Below are 19,049 nucleotides of genomic sequence, written 5' to 3'. Positions count from 1 at the left end.
TGCTCCCTCACTCTGTTTCTGTTTGATATGTGACTGTATAGAAACAATGTTTTTCTTTTTTAAAAGGCTGTGTTTAAAAGACAGATGGTACCTCCATGATGTCAACCGAGAAAGTTTTTAGAAAGTTCAAGTTTGTCTCCATTCTCCATGCCGGCTGCATAACGTGACCACGCTTATGTTTATTTGGCTGGTCACTTAAATAGGTGCCCTCCAGGCTGAAAATATCTCATTCAGCGTGCTTGGGGAAATGTAAGTCACAGCTTCCAGCTCTGAGTGCAGTTGTCCAGCCACCTCATCTTTAAATCCTCCAAACTCGAAGTTTAAATCCACTCGGAAACGGAAAGCTCCAACTCTTTAGAGCTTGCTTTTTGCATCAAATTCTCATCAGCTGTCAACTTATCTTAAGAAAGACATTAAATATGATAGTTCTACCAGTAGTTTGTTTCGTGTTTTATCAGATTAGGAAATCCATCTTCTTATTGGTGCTCTTTATTTTTCATTTTTTCCCAGTCATTCTGGACATTCTGGTTTGCAGTTTATCACTGCCCTCCTTTAATACAAACACAAATGTTAGATGTCAGATACCTTATACATTTTCTTTTATACTTTTATATGTTTTTATTCATATTTCATTTTTAATTTGAATGATCTTTTTATTGGTAGCAGGACAAGGAAGAATTTCACTGCACATTGTACTGTGTATGATTGTGTATGTGACAAATAAAACTATCTTGAATCTTGAAATGTCAATCAAAAAGCAGCAGATCTTAACATTAGCTGCTTAAAGCTTAAACAAAACACAGAGGAATGGAGCAACAGCGAACCCCAGGGTTTACTGAGCCTGTATGTGGCAGAGAAATTGAGTTTTAAATGAACTATCAAACCAGCTGCCAGCCCCTATGATATATCAGCCCTATATATATATATATCATCCTATCTGTGGTGATATATTTAACAACCTGGACCAGTGAACACACGACTCCCAACCAGATATTTCTTAAAAGAGTGAAAAGTAACAGCTGTCTGTGGCCAGACTGCAGATGAGGGGAAATGTGAGCATCTGAGAATAAAAACTGCCTGTTGAGTATTTTTCTATCATCACGGTGAGTGGAAATGTGAGTTCAGTTTGCTGTTTGCATTAGTATTAGCTCTCAGGCTCTGTGGTGTTTTCTCCCTCAAACTGCAATAATATGCTTCAAGAGTTACTGAGTGCAATTTATACGCAATTGCATTTGCATTGTAACTTGAAGCAGTGGGACAGATCTAAATTAAGATGCATCCCGGGGAGGAAAGGAGGAGAGTGGAGTCAGGTCGCTCACTCCGTGACTTCATAAAACTTGTAAGGAAAAGATCTGAGTTTTAAAAGGACGAGTTGTCACTCAAAGCATCTTACAGGCGTTCATTAAGACATCAAAGAAGTGTGTCACCTTCTGAAAAATGGTGATAATGTGTCTCCTTTGAGTACCAGTGTTGCCACTTTTCATTGAGGAATAAGCATCAAATGAGCCACGATGTCATTGTGAGAATGCTTTGAGGCATTCTCACTATTAAGTTCCTGTTTCTACGATTTCGGTATCAAAACGTTCAGCTCTTTCAGCAGATTCCTGCTATAATTTTTGGTGTTTTTAACTTTTTAAGATATTCAACTTTTATTCAAATTTTCCTGTCATTCAAATGAATGGAAACTGCTTTCAGCTCTTCCAAATCATCTCCCTCTTTCCAACCTAACTACTTCTGCATGCTTTCAGCTAGAGACACCATTCAAACTTTAAATGGGTCACAAGACATTCAGCTATTACCAATTGTTTTTTCAAAACTTCAGTCGATTTTGAAATATGACAGTTTCAAAAACATGAACATTTTGCTCCTTCTTGATTTTTATGAATGAGACGTTCAGCAGTACTGATAAGTTTCAAATTTTTCAGTTTTTTCAAACAAATTCCTCTACATTTTATACAGTTTAACTTAGAAAAACAAATTATACCTTAAAATGTGGGAAAATTTGTCCTCTTTCAGCCAATGTAACTACTAAATAGCTAACATTTACAAAATTTCAGCTATGAGCCTTGAACTGAGATCAACCTCTCAAATTCTCTGACTAACTCCAATGTTAAGTTTGGTAGTACACAAAAATCACAAAATTCCTTCAACCAATACTTTAGCAACAGTTTTTACTGCTAAAATTGAACTATTTTCAGCTTTTTTAGCATGGTCAGCTATCCCCAATCAGCTCATAAGCATTCTCACTCACTCTTTCTAGTTTGTTTTAAAATGCTCATCTTGAGGCATGCTTAGTAAACCTCGTGTTTATTTCCTGTTTAATTTGGAATTTTTTTCCTCCCTTTTCACATTCCCGTTGGAATTGCCTCCTGCCTTTTTGTTTCATAACCGTTTTGAATTAGTTATCAGCCGATATATATTGGCTAAACAGTAAATACATTGATATATATTGTATATATGGTTCTTTAGCCAGTGTATTTTTAGTGCCCGTCCCAAGCCTGGATAAATGGTGAGAATCGCGTCAGGAAGGGCATCCGGCGTAAAACATGTACCAAATCGATGACGCGAGATCGATACGCTGGCAACCATTGATAAAGGGAGAAGCCGGAAGAATAATAATAAGAAGAAGATTGTATATATGTTGCTTTAGGAAGAAAAAAAATGATGGATTCTCAGAGTTTTCAACAAAAGCTGAGCTCAGCCATCTTGTCAGGGACCATTAAACTTTGTATGCCTTATAGAAGTTTGTATTGGTTTTATTCTCAAATTGTGGCTTTTGAACTGTCTCTCACTTTTTTGTATTGATTGGAAGGACCGCACACCAACAGCTGCTTTGCAAACTTAAACAATGCTACAATTTAAAAGCATGCAATGTTCTTTCCTTTGGTACATAAGACAGGAAAGAGGGTGCACTTTACTGCTTCTTGTAAAAAAAAAAACTAAAAAAAAAAATTCTTCTTTGTATTACAGCTTCTGAATAAATATTGTACTTTCAGGCACTTTCACATGCAGATATGCTGGAAGCTTAAGTGCTCAAATTCACATTGAAATGCTGTTTTATGCTGGATAGAAACTGTAGACATTCAAACAGCCGTCTTAATGAGTGCTTTTTTTCCCCAAACCTAATGAGAACTGAAGGTACCAGCATTAGGCAAAATGCAAATGCATTGAAAATTCAGTGTATTAAAAGGAAAAAAAAAAGACAAAATCCACCCTGGTTTCCATGCAGCTCACGCAGATGGCCATGAAAATGCAGAATAAAACAGCTCTGTGTTAGCTGAGATTCACACCCCCTTCAGTGGACGAAAGGGGTAACTGTGATCCCACATGGGAGAGGAGCTATTGGAAGCGTTTAGGAGGGGTTTTTTTGCACTGAAAGAAAAAGCTTTGAAAACAAAGAGGCAGGGGGTGCATGCAGAGAGAGTCAGCAGGGGGATCTGATAATGAAAACCCACTAAGACTACAGACAGGGAGGGAATCAGTTGAGAGGAAATGCAGTTGGAGAATCAAATATCGCTGATGGCAAGGAAACAAGGGATCGCTGCTTTCACGTACACACACACACACACACACTCAACAGGAGCGTTGCACACCTTTTTGGCCTGTGGACTCGCCTAACACAGAGAGACCAGCTGGCTCTGAAATGTTTGAGTAAGATGAGGGATTCATCTGATTTGGATGCAAACCTGAGACACGGTTCAGTCAGCGCTGCTGTCTGAAGTTGGGAAGTGATTTTTACTCCCTTCTGACAAGAAGCATTTGAATTTTTGTCACGATTAGATCTTCGAGAAATGACTTTGTAAATTAATTTCCAGGGATTTGTCACTGAAGGATAAGTTTGCTTTGCAACTCTGGGACTCGGATTTCCTAAGCAAGAAAAGAGTGCTTCAGTGGGATGCCTCCCAGATGAATGAGATTAACTGTCTATTCACCATGCATGAATTTGATAGCCAGATCAACAGCACGGACCAGAGCATTTAGGTCATGACTAAATACAGTAGTGCCTTATCTTTAAAGAACCAGTTAAGGTTTCAGAGGCGACAGGTAAGACCTCCAGATGTGTAGAGATCATATTTGTTCCTATTACTATGACCGGTGGTCATACAACGATCTTCCCTGTTATACTTTTCGGGAGGTTGTAGGGATATCATCCACATTACAACCGATGTCATCATTTAAATTATGATAAAAGCACAGAAAACAAACAATGAATATGAATTGTACACCTTTTTTGGTGACAAAGTAATATAATTCAACAGGTTTCTTTTGGTCTTATCTGCAAACATTTTGTGTCATTTGCATATGAGGTGGGACGTGTGAGAATGCTAAGAAATCCAAACCATGTTTATACATGAGGAGGTAAGTTTCACTGCCTTACCGAGTGGTCTTTAACTTCTAAAGTTAACTCAAACAAAGAGTGGCAGTGAGAAGTTAATTGCCAGGGAAAAGAAATGTGAAGAGTAGAATTAAATAAAGACTAAAATCTCCCAGTGGGGTCACATGGCACTGAAAGGATCAGATTATTGGCTAAATTACAATAAGAATGAGTTGGGCGAGGGTAATTATCCTTGGATATATGGCGGTGAATGAATCGCATCAAACTCAGGCATTGGAGAAAGATGGAGAACGCAGAGCCAGATGAAGCTACGTCCCTCTACATTTGGTCTGTGATGAGCTGCTTGTTGCACAAACTCGATGCCCAACGGAGCATTCTCCATCGCGTTGTTTGTTTCTTTCTGACGGCGATAGCAACAGGAATATCGTCTCCTTTGACTTCCGGGTCATGACCCCGGGAAAAAATCTGGAGCATGCGCAGAACGCAAAGTCTAATTCACCACGTGCTTCAGCGTCTGCAAACACGTTTAATTTGACTTTCAACCGAGTTATCTCGGGGTCTTAATCCAATCGCGAGTAACCCGATCCGATCCAATTTCTTATCAGATTAAGGTGTCTACATGCACTTAATAACTAATTCTTATTGTAATTTAGCCAATAACCCGATCCTTTCAGTGCCATGTAACCCCACTCTCCTGAATAGCAGCCTGCTGCCATCCTATCTTCCTTCTAAAGCTGGCATTTTGCCTCTTATAACAAACCAGTTCTGCATGTCAATTGTTTTGCATCTGAATACAGTGGAAACCGCTTATAGTGATCACGTTGGTCCAGAGCCAATTTGAACACTAAGCGGTTGATTACTAAAACCGAATTTGTATTACAGTACAGGTATTTCACTTATTTTTTTATGCAGAATATCATCTAAATGCCATTTGTATCGTTTTTCAATGAGAAAAATTAAATGAAACGGATAGCTTCAGCATTTACTGAATTTTATTATCATGCAAGTTTAATTACAGTACTGCGCAGTGCGCCGTCGTTTTCTTTCTCCGTCGTTAGCATTCATGACTGTCTCTCGTTGCTTAATTAGACTACACAAGGTAGCCTTAGGAATGCCAAGCTTCACCGCAGCATCTCGTTGGCTCGTTTTTGGTAATTTCTCATACGCCTCGAGGAGACTACGTTTTTCATTCAGAGAAAATGACTTCCTTTTTCCAGCCATGATTCGCGCGCTTACTGTCCGGTGTCAACTCGTTACGTCAGCTAGCGAGGCAGAAGCAGACGTCCAGAAAGGAATCAAGGGAGTAAAAAATAAAATAGCTACATGTAGTTTTAAAATGATTTTTGCACATGTTTACATTCATAAAATGAACATTATAAGCGAATTTCTTGATTACTATAAACGAATTATTTAAACAGCATTTGTAATGATTCTGTCCCAAACCTTTTGATCTATATAAGCGGTTGATTACTATATCCGTGACCACTATAAGCAGTTTCCACTGTACAATAAAAGAAAAGGGAAGTCAGGGATCACAAATCACTAGACTGGGTGTTGTGTTAGTTAACAAGTTTAGTCGTACTGGTACTTGTAATAGAGCCCCATAGGTATAACTCAGGCTCACCTTCATCTTTTTTAACAGGCCTCAAGTGCTTCTGCCAGTATCATCACTTGCTGAAAAAAAGGCTCACAACTCCAATTTGGTAGGTCGGTGTGATATGTGTCCAGCTTTTATGCAGGCAGAAATGTGGGGGCACACAGTGGCATATAGTTTCTATACTGTGGAAAATTTGGAACTGGTTCTCAATTCCCATCAAAGTCATCCGCTCTCAACAACCGTTTTATAAAAATGTGATGTCATGGTGGCTGCATTAATGTTTTATATACAGTCCAAGATATACAAGCTGTAAGAGTCAACATGCTTAGACACAGTGAACAGCTGCTGCTCCTTCCCACTGCAAAAATCACAATGTCAGTGTCAAACTAAATTATAAACTGAAATGAAACTTTGACCTCCTGCGGTGTTCTCCACTCGATGCGTTGTCCATAAATGGCAAGTAGCCATCATGCATGTGCCATGCGCCTCTCCATCACTGCCACGGTTACGTCTGACAGGCGGCGTGAGAAATATAAATGTAAAACTGACCTATGTCTGAGTGACAGAATTCCGTCAGTTTAACAGACAGTTGAAGGCAGCAGTGTCACGTACGGCGTGTCTGGAAAGGGCTGCGGTGTGCAGGTTGCTCCTGGGAGCTGATTAGTTTCAGCCTGACAGCCACAGGTTAAAGGCCAGCATCCTCCTGCTCCTGCGGGGTTTTCTGTCGGCTTTCAGTCAGTCAGCCAACATGCTGTGGTCTGCACCTTTTGTGAAACACTGTAAATAAAACAAATATATCTGGGCTCTTCAGAGGTGGGTAGAATTGGATCATTCTCATCTGTTTTAATCGGACAGATGAGTTTTATTGTTATCTTATTTATCTATTTAGAGTTTATCATTTTTGGTTGATTTTGGTTTTGGTTTTGGCTGTTAGTTTGCTGTTAGTGTATCCTGGAGCCATGTTGTGAAAAATCAATATTTTGACTTTTGGAGCAAGAACTCTCATTGTCGTGTTGGACCTTGGTTCCCCTTGGAAACACATTCAGCAACAACCTGTATGAAATGGATCAGTTCAATTCTGCATTAACAATACAACAACAGAGGCTTTTAATGTTGGTTTGATTATCTGTCAAACTGGACCATTTAAATGTAAATGTACTTTATTTATACAGCCCTTTACAGACAATCCTTACGATGTAGCAAAGTGCTTTATAGCAGGTAATAAATAAAGACAAGAATAAGTAAAAACAATAAAAGAACAGTGAAAGCAATAAAATACAACAAAATTGATTAAGATAAAATAAGATAAAAGTGTCATCATACTACTGGGTATTAAAAGCAATCCTAAATAAGTAGGTTTTTAGCCTATATCTGAAGAGGCCCAGGTCAGAAATAAGATGCAGCTGGACGGGGGGCTTATTCCAGAGCCTGGGGGCAGCTTTGGGAAAAGGCTCGCTCACCCCAGGGTTTGTATTCTGACCTGGGCACTTCCAGCAGAAACTGATGTGTTGACCTCAGAGCTCTACCAGGACTGTTAAAAGCTCAGATAAATACGACGGGGCGAGGCCGTTAAGAGCTTTAAAAACAAACATTAAAAGTTTAAAATCAGTTCTATAAAGGACAGGAAGCCAATGGAGGGAGTTCAGAACAGGAGTGATGTGCACACGTCTGATGGTGTTGGTTAAAGACGGGCAGCAGCGTTCTGCACCAGCTGAAGGCGGCTGAGAGAAGACTGGGAGACGCCGACATAAAGCGCATCGCAATAGTCCGACTTTGAACTTATTAGCGCATGGAGGGCTTTCTCAAGGTCATGACGACTTAAAAACATTTTAACTTTGGCCAGGAGACCCAACTTGAATAAACTACACTGAAAAAAACAACTCATAAGATTTACTTAAAAAACCCTTTGTAAGTATTTGCACTCAAATGATTTAAGTAATATTTAATGCTGCAATATCAAGTAACACTTACTTGCCAGTATCAAGTACATTTTACTTACCATAAAACACAACAGTTTTGAAGATATTAAGTAACATTTACTTAATTACATCTAAGTTTTAAGTTATATTTATTTAAACAAATTAAGTAAACTACTTGTTTTTCATAGGCAGGAACATCATTTTACTCAAAATTTTAAGTAAATTTGATATATCTGTAGTATTTGCTGTTATGAAGTAATTTAGTAGATTTTAACGATACACTTTCAGAATAAAGTTTATGTAGTATTTCTAAGTTTATGTACATACAACTATTAAACATTTAAATTGTATGAGGAAACCTAAGTAAAACTTACTCTTCATCCATAATTCATGTATTACGTTAATAAAATGTTTAATTTTACTTAAGAAGCTCTAGTTCTTACTGAATCTTGAAAATACAAGGTAGAAATGATGACAGTTACTCTAATAGAGTTTACTTCACCAAAAAGTCACTTTTTTCAGTGGACGACATTGTATGTTGACATAAATATACTCATACTTCTAGTTACTCCATCATGACAGGTGCATAGCATTACAACAAGTTTTATATCAACCTTTAAGGTTTTGTATGCTAGCTTGCTAGACTGATGAGAATGTGTCATTTTAAGGTTGAAGTTCAGAAAACATTTAAACCCTAAACATGTTCTCCTAAATGTTGGGAAATCTTCAAATCAAAGACTTTTTACTCAAAAAGACAACCTTGAGTGCACCATGCTAACCCCATGGTGTGCTAAAAGAAAAGTCAGGAGTGGGGTTGTGTGAAATACTTCGGAGGAATCAGTGTCTCACCTGCAGAAGAGACTATGATCTGAGTGTGCTCGGTTTGGAGAATCAGGCCGAGGATGTGATAGGAGAGCTAAGCCAATGTCTACTCAAAATGGTGGCCAGAGAAGAACAAATATTCACCCCATAAAACAACTCAAACATCAATAATTTGTAGCTGCTTTCTGACTCGCACGAGGCCTGCATTGAATGCAAAGCAGCCGTGCAACGTGTCCCAATGCTGATCAGCTGAATGCATCAAGATTCCTGATGGATAGCCCACTGCTGAGCAGTACCATGGCAACAATTCAATCTTTCTCGGTTGGTATTTTAGGGTTTGGAACAGTAGAAGTGTCACAGCTGATCGTAGCGAAACTGATGTTATTTGGTGTGACAAACCATAAAAAACAGTTTGATGCAAAAGTGAGTGATGTGGTGTAAAATCACTTTATAAACATTCGCTCAAAATGCTGTAAAAGTTTCACTGTTTAAATTGTTTATGAGATTCTGTCAGTTGCAGTTAAGGTACTGACTACTCTAAAGAGTTTCAACTAACCCCACTGAAAGGGGAAAATAAGAACAGAAAAGGCCAGTTTATAATTAAGTGTTCAGCCTTCATCTTTTTCCGCCGTGGGAATATCTATACTGAATCTTGTGTAAAACAATCCAGCAGATATTGATGTTGCACTCTGTAAGTTAAATCTCTGCCCTGCTGGTGACACTACGTGAAACAGCAGACGATCCGAGACATTTCTGCTCTGGGGAACATCATAAATGTCTTTACTAATTTAAAATGTGTTTTACCCAGCAGGTAAGATGTCGCAATTAGGGCCAAAGACGTGACTAACCTTTAATATTGAGATTTCCAGTCTTTTGGGTTCACTCCTCACAAACACCACCGCAGATCTCAAAAAAAGCGGAACCGAAATAGAATTCGCAGGTCTATTCGTCAGCTGCTGCCCCCGGGATCCAAACGGGGTCACTCTCACTTTGCCAAATGGACCGAGCCAAATCACGAAATGAAGCCCTTTTTTCAGAGTAACACCTAATAGCTAAACAGACACGCTTAACTGAGGATGGTGCCTAATAGCAATACAGGAAGAGTAAAAACCTTTGACTATGTAAGTGCTACAAGGGGAGGCTAATTTGGATTAGATGGAGAATATTGCTGATTCATACTGAGAGTGATGAATATTTGAGAAAACACAACTGGAGGAATGTGTGATTTTCCGCCAACTATGAAACAGCAAACCTTTAAAGGGATAGTTCGCCTCTTTTGACATGAAGCTGCATGACATCCCATATTAGCAACATCATTTCTGAACATTTTCTTACCCCCCGCTGCGTCCTGTGAGCCGAGTTCCAGCCTCGTTTTGGTGTTGATGAAGGTAGTCCGGCTAGTTGGCTGGGGTTTAAAAAATAAAGCGTTTTGCTTCTCAAAACAATATGTGTTCAAAAGAGTAATACATTTGCATCACAAAATCGTTCATCCAGAAAAAGTCAGACCTCACAATCACTTAGCGCTATTTTCTCTCCCTTCATATCACTGCCTGCTGTGTAGACCGTGCAGACCGAGCAGCAAACACCGTAATAGGCGCGGCTGTCAGCAGGCGGCAGCAATAGGGCCAAGCGATTGTGAGGTCTAACTTTTTTTGGATGAACAATTTTTTGATGTGAATGTATTACTCTTTTGAAAGCATATTATTTTGAGAAGCAAAACACTTTATTTTTGTGGCCCCAGCCAACTAGACGGACTATCTTCGTCAATGCCAAAACTCGGCTGGAACTCGGCTCACAGGACGCAGCAGGGGGTAAGTCAAATTTAATAAATGATGTTGCTAATATGGGATGTCATACAGCTTAATGTCAAAAGAGGCGAACTATCCCTTTAAGACGACTTAAGTGTCCAGCCTGATTTGAATTATGCCCATGATAATTGTAATTGTGAAAAGCTTTGTAAAAGCTGTAAAGAATAGTGAGTTATCTTAAAAGTGGGAATTTTTCTCCAGTAAGGCTATAATTGTCATTCTTCAGTAGGAATGGACTCAGGGGATGAGCTCTGATGAACTGCCATTAGTTTGAAATTAGCTAAATTGAAGCCTTAAAGCGTAGAAGGGGCTGTGACTAAATTCAACTTGCTGTTGAACAATCCGAGTTGTTCCGAGCCCACTGCCTTGTGATAATATTGAAAACCAGATGGAGTGAGCTGGTGATCAATGCGCTCCGGCAACGTTTTGTATTCACAGCAGCGGCTGCAGGCTGTTGGAGGCCTGCTCCCTGACTGACGGGCCAGTTGGCTGCAACAGAAAAAAAGACACTCAAAGTTTCTTTGAGACTGGAGCAGAGATCAAGCACCCAAGAGCCAGAGAGGAGAGACATCAGACAGTTTCTGAGAGAAGACGCGTGGGCTATGAACTGATGCATTCATAGCCACAATGTTTGTTCTTATCTCTGCTGCAAATTAACAGGGTTGGAGTTTCTGTGGTGCGGCCTTGAGCTCTGCACAGGTAGGTGGGAGCGGTTATCCTTGGGGGGTTATTTGTTTCCTCAGCACAAACTGATGGACACCGACATCCTTTGAGGCCTTCTTGTAGCTTTTTGTCCACACGAAGACAAAAACATTGAAGAGTTTAACAGGGCAACATGTGCCTTGGCTGTTATTTTTTTGTTGAGCAGGGTTCACTTGACATGACGGGAATTACAACCAGAGGTGGGTAGAGTAGCCAAAACTTGTACTCAAGTAAAAGTATGATAATAGGAAATGTAGATCAACAAACACAAAATGTCAAATAAATGTAAAGAGAAGCATCTCTGGCTTCCAAATTGGATCATTTCACATATTGAAAATGCCTACTGTGAGCATTCTTATCCTCCAGTGGTTCTACTCTGATGAAAACATAATCACAGAGTCTGCACCCCATCATAGTTTTTACTACCTAATTATTTTAGCAACAATAAACATATAGGCCTTGAGCAACATAACATCCTGGATAATTGTAACTTACTGTGGAAACTTCTACTGTTTTTTTGAAACCCCGTGATTGAGTGAGTCTTCGATGGCGAGCCAGAACCACGGACGATGCTCTGAAGATTCCTGTTAGTAAGCTGCTACAGGGATTCACAGTGAGTTCATCTTGGAACTCTCGATTTCCCAGCTAAGGAAATACTTACACTTATCCCTACCAGGGTAGTGTACACAAGAGACCTGAAATAGCACAAGAAAACACAAAGAACACGTACTAGTACAACAAGAACTGAACAACGGAACTAGGGTTTGGAAGCAATTCATTCCCTGTTTTTTATATTTTTATTTTATTTTATTTGTAAGAAAAGAGCTCTATTTTATTTGGGTTATTTTTCCAGTCACTGTAATTGTAATTGTGTTTACTACTAACCATACTCTTTATTACTCCTCAGAACCTAGGTCTTAGTAGCATAAACTGTATTTCTAACACAAGGTCTAACACGAGTGCTAAATATGTTATCAAAGGGAATTCTGCATATTTTCCCTGCGAATGAGTGCTTACAGAAGGCTGCTTTTGAGAAACCAAAGATAGACTTGAGCTATTTTTGTTTCTCTAGAGAGAAATCTGATAAAACGCCTCAACCAATGCCACTTCTTTGAGAGGTTAGAAAGATGTTTGCTTACCAAACCCCAACAGCTCGCTCCTTACGTCTGATTGAGGTTAAAAACGTGCCCCAACATTTCGCAAACTGTTCTTGGTCAAGCTGCATTACTGACATTGTAGATGACGGGTTTCGAGTGGGAGTAAGACAGCTTTTCTGCTCCTGCTAAAATATTAACAATCAATGGAGAGCTGCAAATGCACATTGGGCTGGCTGGAATGTAGCAGGTGCAAAAGGATGTTAACTACAGGCTGTCAAACATTCAGAGAGTTTCACAGGCGGTAGGATGACATTTTAAACCTCCCTGGGAGAAAATGAAGAGTGGGCAGCTGTCAGGCCTTGAAAACAGGACAGATAATGACATATTGCTGCTGTGTATCTATTCAAGGCAATATTAGTGGGGGTCTGCATATGGGGGCACCTAGATATGGTTTGTGCCTTGACAGTGAGAGAAATTTAAAAAGAAAAAAAGAGAAAAAGCAAAGTGACCTAAAAGTAAAGTGACCTAGTATAAATAATATTGCATATTATGAAGTTGAAATGAATAAAATATAAATAAATATGGATAAAGAAAAATCTATGTGAGTGGTGGATTGTCATGGAAAGGCAACAACATGATCAGTGGGTGCATGTGTTAAAGTCTGACAGCTGCCGGGGTGAAAGACCTGCGGAACCTCTCCTTCCTGCACCGTGGGTGTAAAAGTCTGCTGCTGAAGGAGCTGCAGGGACCCCAGAGTGTCATGGAGGGAGTGAGAGGAGTTGTTCATGATGGATGTCAGCTTAACAAACATCCTCCTCTCACCTACATCCTCTATGGCAGAGATACTCATTGCGCGCCTCCTCAAGCTTTAATTGGTGTCTCGCACTCGCATAGAGTAGCTTATAACAATATGGTAACAATAACGATACATTTTTTCAAATAATATACAGCAAATTCTGCACAGCATTAAGTATTTTTATTAAGTTTAACGTTTTTGTAGTATTAAGTATTTTTATTAAGTATTAATTAAGGCTTAATGGTGTTTCCTAAAGGGGGCTCTGTTAAACTTGGCAACGCAGCCCGCTTAAACCACCGTCACACTTGACCGCAGAGCACGCTAGCTCCTTTAATTCAATTCAATTCATTTTTATTTATATAGCGCCAAATACAACAAATGTCATCTCAAGGCACTTAGATAGTAAGTCCAATTCAAGCCAATTGGAATTCAATTAATTAATAATAATCATAATTCATAAAATAATCCAATTCGTTCATATAGAGCCAATTCAAAAACAATTTCCTAGCTAAGAAAACCAACAGATTGCACTGAAAACTTTTTGTTTTTCGGTCCAATCTCCCGGCCTGAGCGTGCCTGAGGCGACTGTGGAGAGAAACGACTCCCTTTTAACAGGAAGAAACCTCTGGCAGAACCAGACTCAGGAAGGGTGGCCATCCGCCTCCACCAGCTGGGGTTTGAGAAGACAGAAAGGGGGGGAGGGGGGAGGGCCGCGGCAGCACTGTAACACCATTCAAAGGATATCTGTTGGAACAGGAAAACACGAGTTAATGACCACAATAATAGCTCATATACATAAAGAGAGTAAAGTGAGGAAAGGTGTGTCAGATGAGGCCCCCCAGCAGTCTAGGCCTATAGCAGCTTAACTATGGGATGTTTCAGGATTACCTGAGCCATCCCGTTAGCCAGCGCGAGATGCAGGCACAACGGATCGGTTTTTAATTAAAAAGGGGCAAAAACCAGCACAAAAACCATGCTCATCCTGAATGTCTCACTATGATTACAACAACAAACTACAAATACAACATGAAGAAAGTCAAGGACATGCATGCCAGCTTCTGCTCATCCCAGTACTAAGGCAAATGTGGTCTTAATTGAAAATGTATTGGCTGTGTTGTTTCTTTTTTTTGTGGGATGTTTTATATGTAGAAATGCATATTTGCAAAAGGGGACTTTAGTATGTTGTGGTAAAAGTTGCTCTTCCCTTGATTTTGCTCTGCCAATGTGGCTCTTGTGAAAAAAATAGTGAGTATCACTGTCCTATGGAGTCCAGGGGACAGTCCAGGACAGAGCTCGCTCTCCTTATCAGTTTGTTCAGTCTCCCTCTGTCTCTGTCCGTACTGCCCCCTCTCTGTCCGTACTGCCCCCTCTCCAGCAGACCACAGCGTAGAAAATGGCTGAAGCTACCACAGAGTCGTAGAAAGTCCTGAGGAGAGTCCTGCACACGCCGAAGGACCTCAGTCTCCTCAGCAGCTGGAGGCGACTCTGGCCCTTCTTGTAGAGGGCTTGTGTGTGACCAGTCCAGTTTATTGTTGAGGTGAACACCCAGGAATTTGTCTGCAGGTTATCTTTTAACTTAACTAGACTGTTGCTTGTTTTTAATCATTTTAATCATTTTATTATCCACTCCCCACTGTAATTCTTTTGTTTTAATGTAAAACACTTTGAATTGTGCTACAAATAAACTAATGTGTTTTTGTTGGATCATCTATAACTAAACTGAGACTATGTTCTGAAATAAAGTCCACCAAACTGAATTCTGATGTGGTTTTGTAAAGAATTTAGTGATCAAAGATCAAATATTTTAGTTCAGTTGAAGCAAATTAATTAAAAATGGACTTGACATGGATTCTATTTTATTTCAGCTTCTTTGGCTTCTGTTGTAAATATGAATGTTTTATGCACCAGCGTTAAATACAGCATCAGCATGTTTTTTTTTTTTTTTTTTCTTATCTGGGTTTACGAAACCAGTCCAGTTGAGAAATAAAATCCAAGCAGCATCAGAAACAACCTCAGAGTAACTCTCCCATATTCCATCCTTGAAACATTGATTTTAGTCAACTGTAGACAGCATTTTCAATAATCCTGCTGGTTCCTACTTCAGGGAATTCTGGGTAGGTGTTTTTTTGGGGTTTATTTTTATTTATTCGTTGTTTTTTTTGGAGAAAAGCTGATGTGCCTGGCAGCGTCATCCTGAAAGCATCACACATTCAAGCTGTCGGTTGAAAGGCAGCTCCTCTTAAGTGCACACTGTAGGGAAATCATCACACATTCTGCTGAAGTACAGATGTCAAAGTTATCATTCTTACATCTGCAAACAAACAATGAACATAGCAGAGAGATGGAGCAAAGCATCAGTGACTGAGACATTCAGCATATACAGGATATCGTTAATCAATCTAAAAGTGACAATAAGAGAAGGAAATACTTTGTGTCCTACAGCTAAATGTCATGATTACGTTGTGTTTAAAATCACAGGTACGCTGAAACACTCAAACATGTGATTTAATGTCACAATAGCGTTTCAAAGGGTAAATGAAGGGATGTGATAATGAAACACTCATCACCATACTAATAAAAAAGCTTTTTTTATAAAGATGCAAACTGAATTAGGATAAGCATCTGTCATCTGTGAATTTATGCACATCTTTATATGTAATAGCTAAATTTGTTTAAAGTGCAAAACATGCCTGTTTTGAATGAATATTTAAGATCCCAACAATGACATCATTCCTGTTGGCATTAAAGGGATGGTTCGCCTCTTTTGACATGACGCTGTATGACATCCCATATTAGCAATATCATTTATGAACATGTTCTTACCCCCTGCTGTGTCCTGTGAGCCGAGTTCCAGCCGAGTTTTGCGCGTTAATGTCCGGCTAGTTGGCTGGGGCCACAAAAATAAAGCGTTTTGCTTCTCAAAACAATCTGCGTTCAAAAGAGTAATACGTTTGCATCACAAAATCATTCATCCAGAAAAAGTCAGACCTCACAATCGCTTGGCGCTATTTTCTCTCCCTTCGTATCACTGCCTGCTGTGCAAACCGTGCAGACCGAAGCGCAGACCGAGCAGTCCCCTGCTTCCGAGCAGTAAAAACCGTAACAGGCGCGGCTATAGGCAGGTGGCAGCACGCATTGCAGCCACCTGCACAGTCAAATTTAATAACTGACATTGCTAATATACGATGTCATACAGCTTCATGTCAAAAGAGGCAAACTATCCCTTTAAGCTGTGGACTGTCACATAGATGTTTTGAGCCCCATCCGACCCAACGTTTTGCTGACACTTGAAATGAAGGTACTAAAGATACGGTGTTGGGATTAGAAATTAAAATGCTTGGGATTATAGCCATCACGTAGCGCACAATGCTGGCTGATACAAAACACATCAAATGTTGCAGTCTCATAATTATCTTACAGCCTTTATGGTGGCACCATTACATTACAATCGCATATTTCATGTATATTGTCTCTATTAAACATATTGTGCACTTTATGTATATATGTATAGGTAGTATCTGGAAGTTTTACAGCGGTTTGTATTCATATCATTCAGATTTTCACTGAAGGACGACTAATTGTAACTTCTCTGAAACTCTTTTCAATTACCTAAAAGTACTTTTTACACAGAACCATCTGTAAGATTTCCCTTTAAAAGTATAATGTAATACAATAGAGTAATAATATCTTCAATAACAACAATCCATACATCTCTTGGTTTACGTTGTCTTGTGTCGCATTTTTGCAGTATTGAAACAGCAGTATCATATTTAAAGGAATTTATCATCAATTTAAAAAAATTCTTGCTACAAATAACTTAATAGCAGACCAACGCACATTCTGAGACATTTTTATCTTCTATTTCACTAATAAGGACTTTTTCTCCCCAAGAATCCCTTTTGTTTTGGTGTAAATTGTTATAATTTATTTAATCTTGAATAAATAGATTAATAATGACCATGCATGCATGAGTCTCTGTTGAGGCAAGCAAAGTCTGGGGTCATCCTCATTTTTATATTCCACTTTATTTAAAAAAAGACTCCCACAAACAGAGGGATGAGATCAGAGTCCACATTGGTCTGTTTCATCAGATATAAAAAGATCTTTTAGCCGTGTTTCAGTCCATGCTAGGTTTAAAAAATTAAATGAAAAATTCAGAAATGAAACACCAATTACAGGATGGATTCCCTAGTATGATACTAAACATTAAACGCAGGAGCAAAAGAGTTGTAATTTTCCACTTGTAAGGTTCAGTGAGGGCGACTTGAAGTTGGGAGAAGATAAAGATGAGAAGGCTGGACAACAGACACACTTTTCCCTGCTCACTGAGTGACATGTTTTCAGACCTAGAACTGCCAAACAAAGTGACAAATAGTTGTGTTTTTTTTAGTTGGTCGTGACCTGAGACACCCAAACATATCCTAAAGCACAGAAAAATAGAAATTATGCTTTTAACCCTTTAAAGTTTTAGTTTGTATCTCTCATTTTTGACATCAATATTTTTTGTCTAAACGATTTTTTTCTGTGACCTGAAAAGGATGATCCGACTTTCCTGTTGCACCAGGCTTAAAAGGTAAAAAAAATCCCTCTGTGATGTGTTTTACTGGTGAGTAGGGTTAAAGACATGCACAGTCGGAGCGCTTCTTCTCACCTGAACTACACTGATAAAAGGATGCAGCACAGCCACAGCACTGTGGAGATAAGTCCGGCTGTGCCTGGATGAACTGAGACTATTTAAAGTCACAGGACACTTTCTGCCCCAACATGTCGGTTTATTTTTAGGCTTATATATTTATTTATTTATCAATAAATAACCAAATTAACAGAGCCGTCGTGGACAAAGTGGTTCATATGTATTCATACATAGTTTTCTTTGAGGCACAGATTTCAAACACTGGCTCCACTGAAGTGTCAACAAGAGATATGAATGATTTTTGAGTGAAAATACCTCATTTATCAGCAATTATCTTGCACATCAGTGATGGAAATACAAACTTTCAGGAATGCCCAGTTGTGATGACACAATCAGCATTTCTTTATAAAGAGACACAAACATGTATCAAATGCATAAATATTGAGTTCCATTCATCGTGTAGACACCCAGTGTACTCTGATTCCACCTGAGAGTCACCATTTTTATCTATTAATGACCATGTTTGGGGGAAAAAAAGAAGGAAATAGTTTTTTGATTAACCTGAAAATTGCATTTTCAATTCACCATCCCTCATTAAAGACGTTGTTTAAAGGAAACTCATCAGATTATTGGGGAGCGGCAGCTCAACTGTGGTGAGGGAATCAATCACAAAGATTATAATTACCACCCTCAATGCAGATTGTTCCCATCTGCCTCCCTATCTCCATCCTGCAGTCCAGAGGAAAAAACTCCTGAATGGTTTTTATCTTTTTGGACACCTTTAATATGGATTATTTGCATTTTGTTCCCCTTGTAATCTGATATTATTGAACGATTGCTTTGCTCTTTTTAGTCACCTCTGCGATTACACAGTGTTTCCTCACTATCAGTCCAAATGTGCCCTGGTCCAGAGAGGAAGTGTGTGCTCCAAAATAGCTCGGCTTCCAACAATATCGACAGGTTACTGTGAGGTGCTGACGGGCAGGAGGGCAGACAAGAGCCAGACAGACTGCAGGGGCGTATGGAACAGTAAGATTAAATCACTCCAGTCGAATTTGATTAATTCCTGACAAAATCTTATAATTAGTTCACATGTGTAGTAGACGATAACAAAGAAAAATCTGTGCTCAGACAGAAAGCCCGTCAGCCACTCAAAGGCAGACGTACTAACATTTTCAATCATAAACCAAGGGAATCAGTGAATGTCTTTAATCTACTTACAACCACTAATGTGTCCCAGAATCTGTCTCTTCCCACTGTTCAGACATCGCTCTGATTTACATTCGAAACCATGAGTTTTTTTTAAAAGGAAACAACAGTGACACAAAATGCTTCAGGT

The sequence above is a fragment of the Odontesthes bonariensis genome, chromosome 14 (assembly GCF_027942865.1).
Source record: "Odontesthes bonariensis isolate fOdoBon6 chromosome 14, fOdoBon6.hap1, whole genome shotgun sequence".
Classification (NCBI taxonomy): Eukaryota; Metazoa; Chordata; class Actinopteri; order Atheriniformes; family Atherinopsidae; genus Odontesthes; species Odontesthes bonariensis.
Note: the sequence above shows the minus strand (reverse complement) of the source record.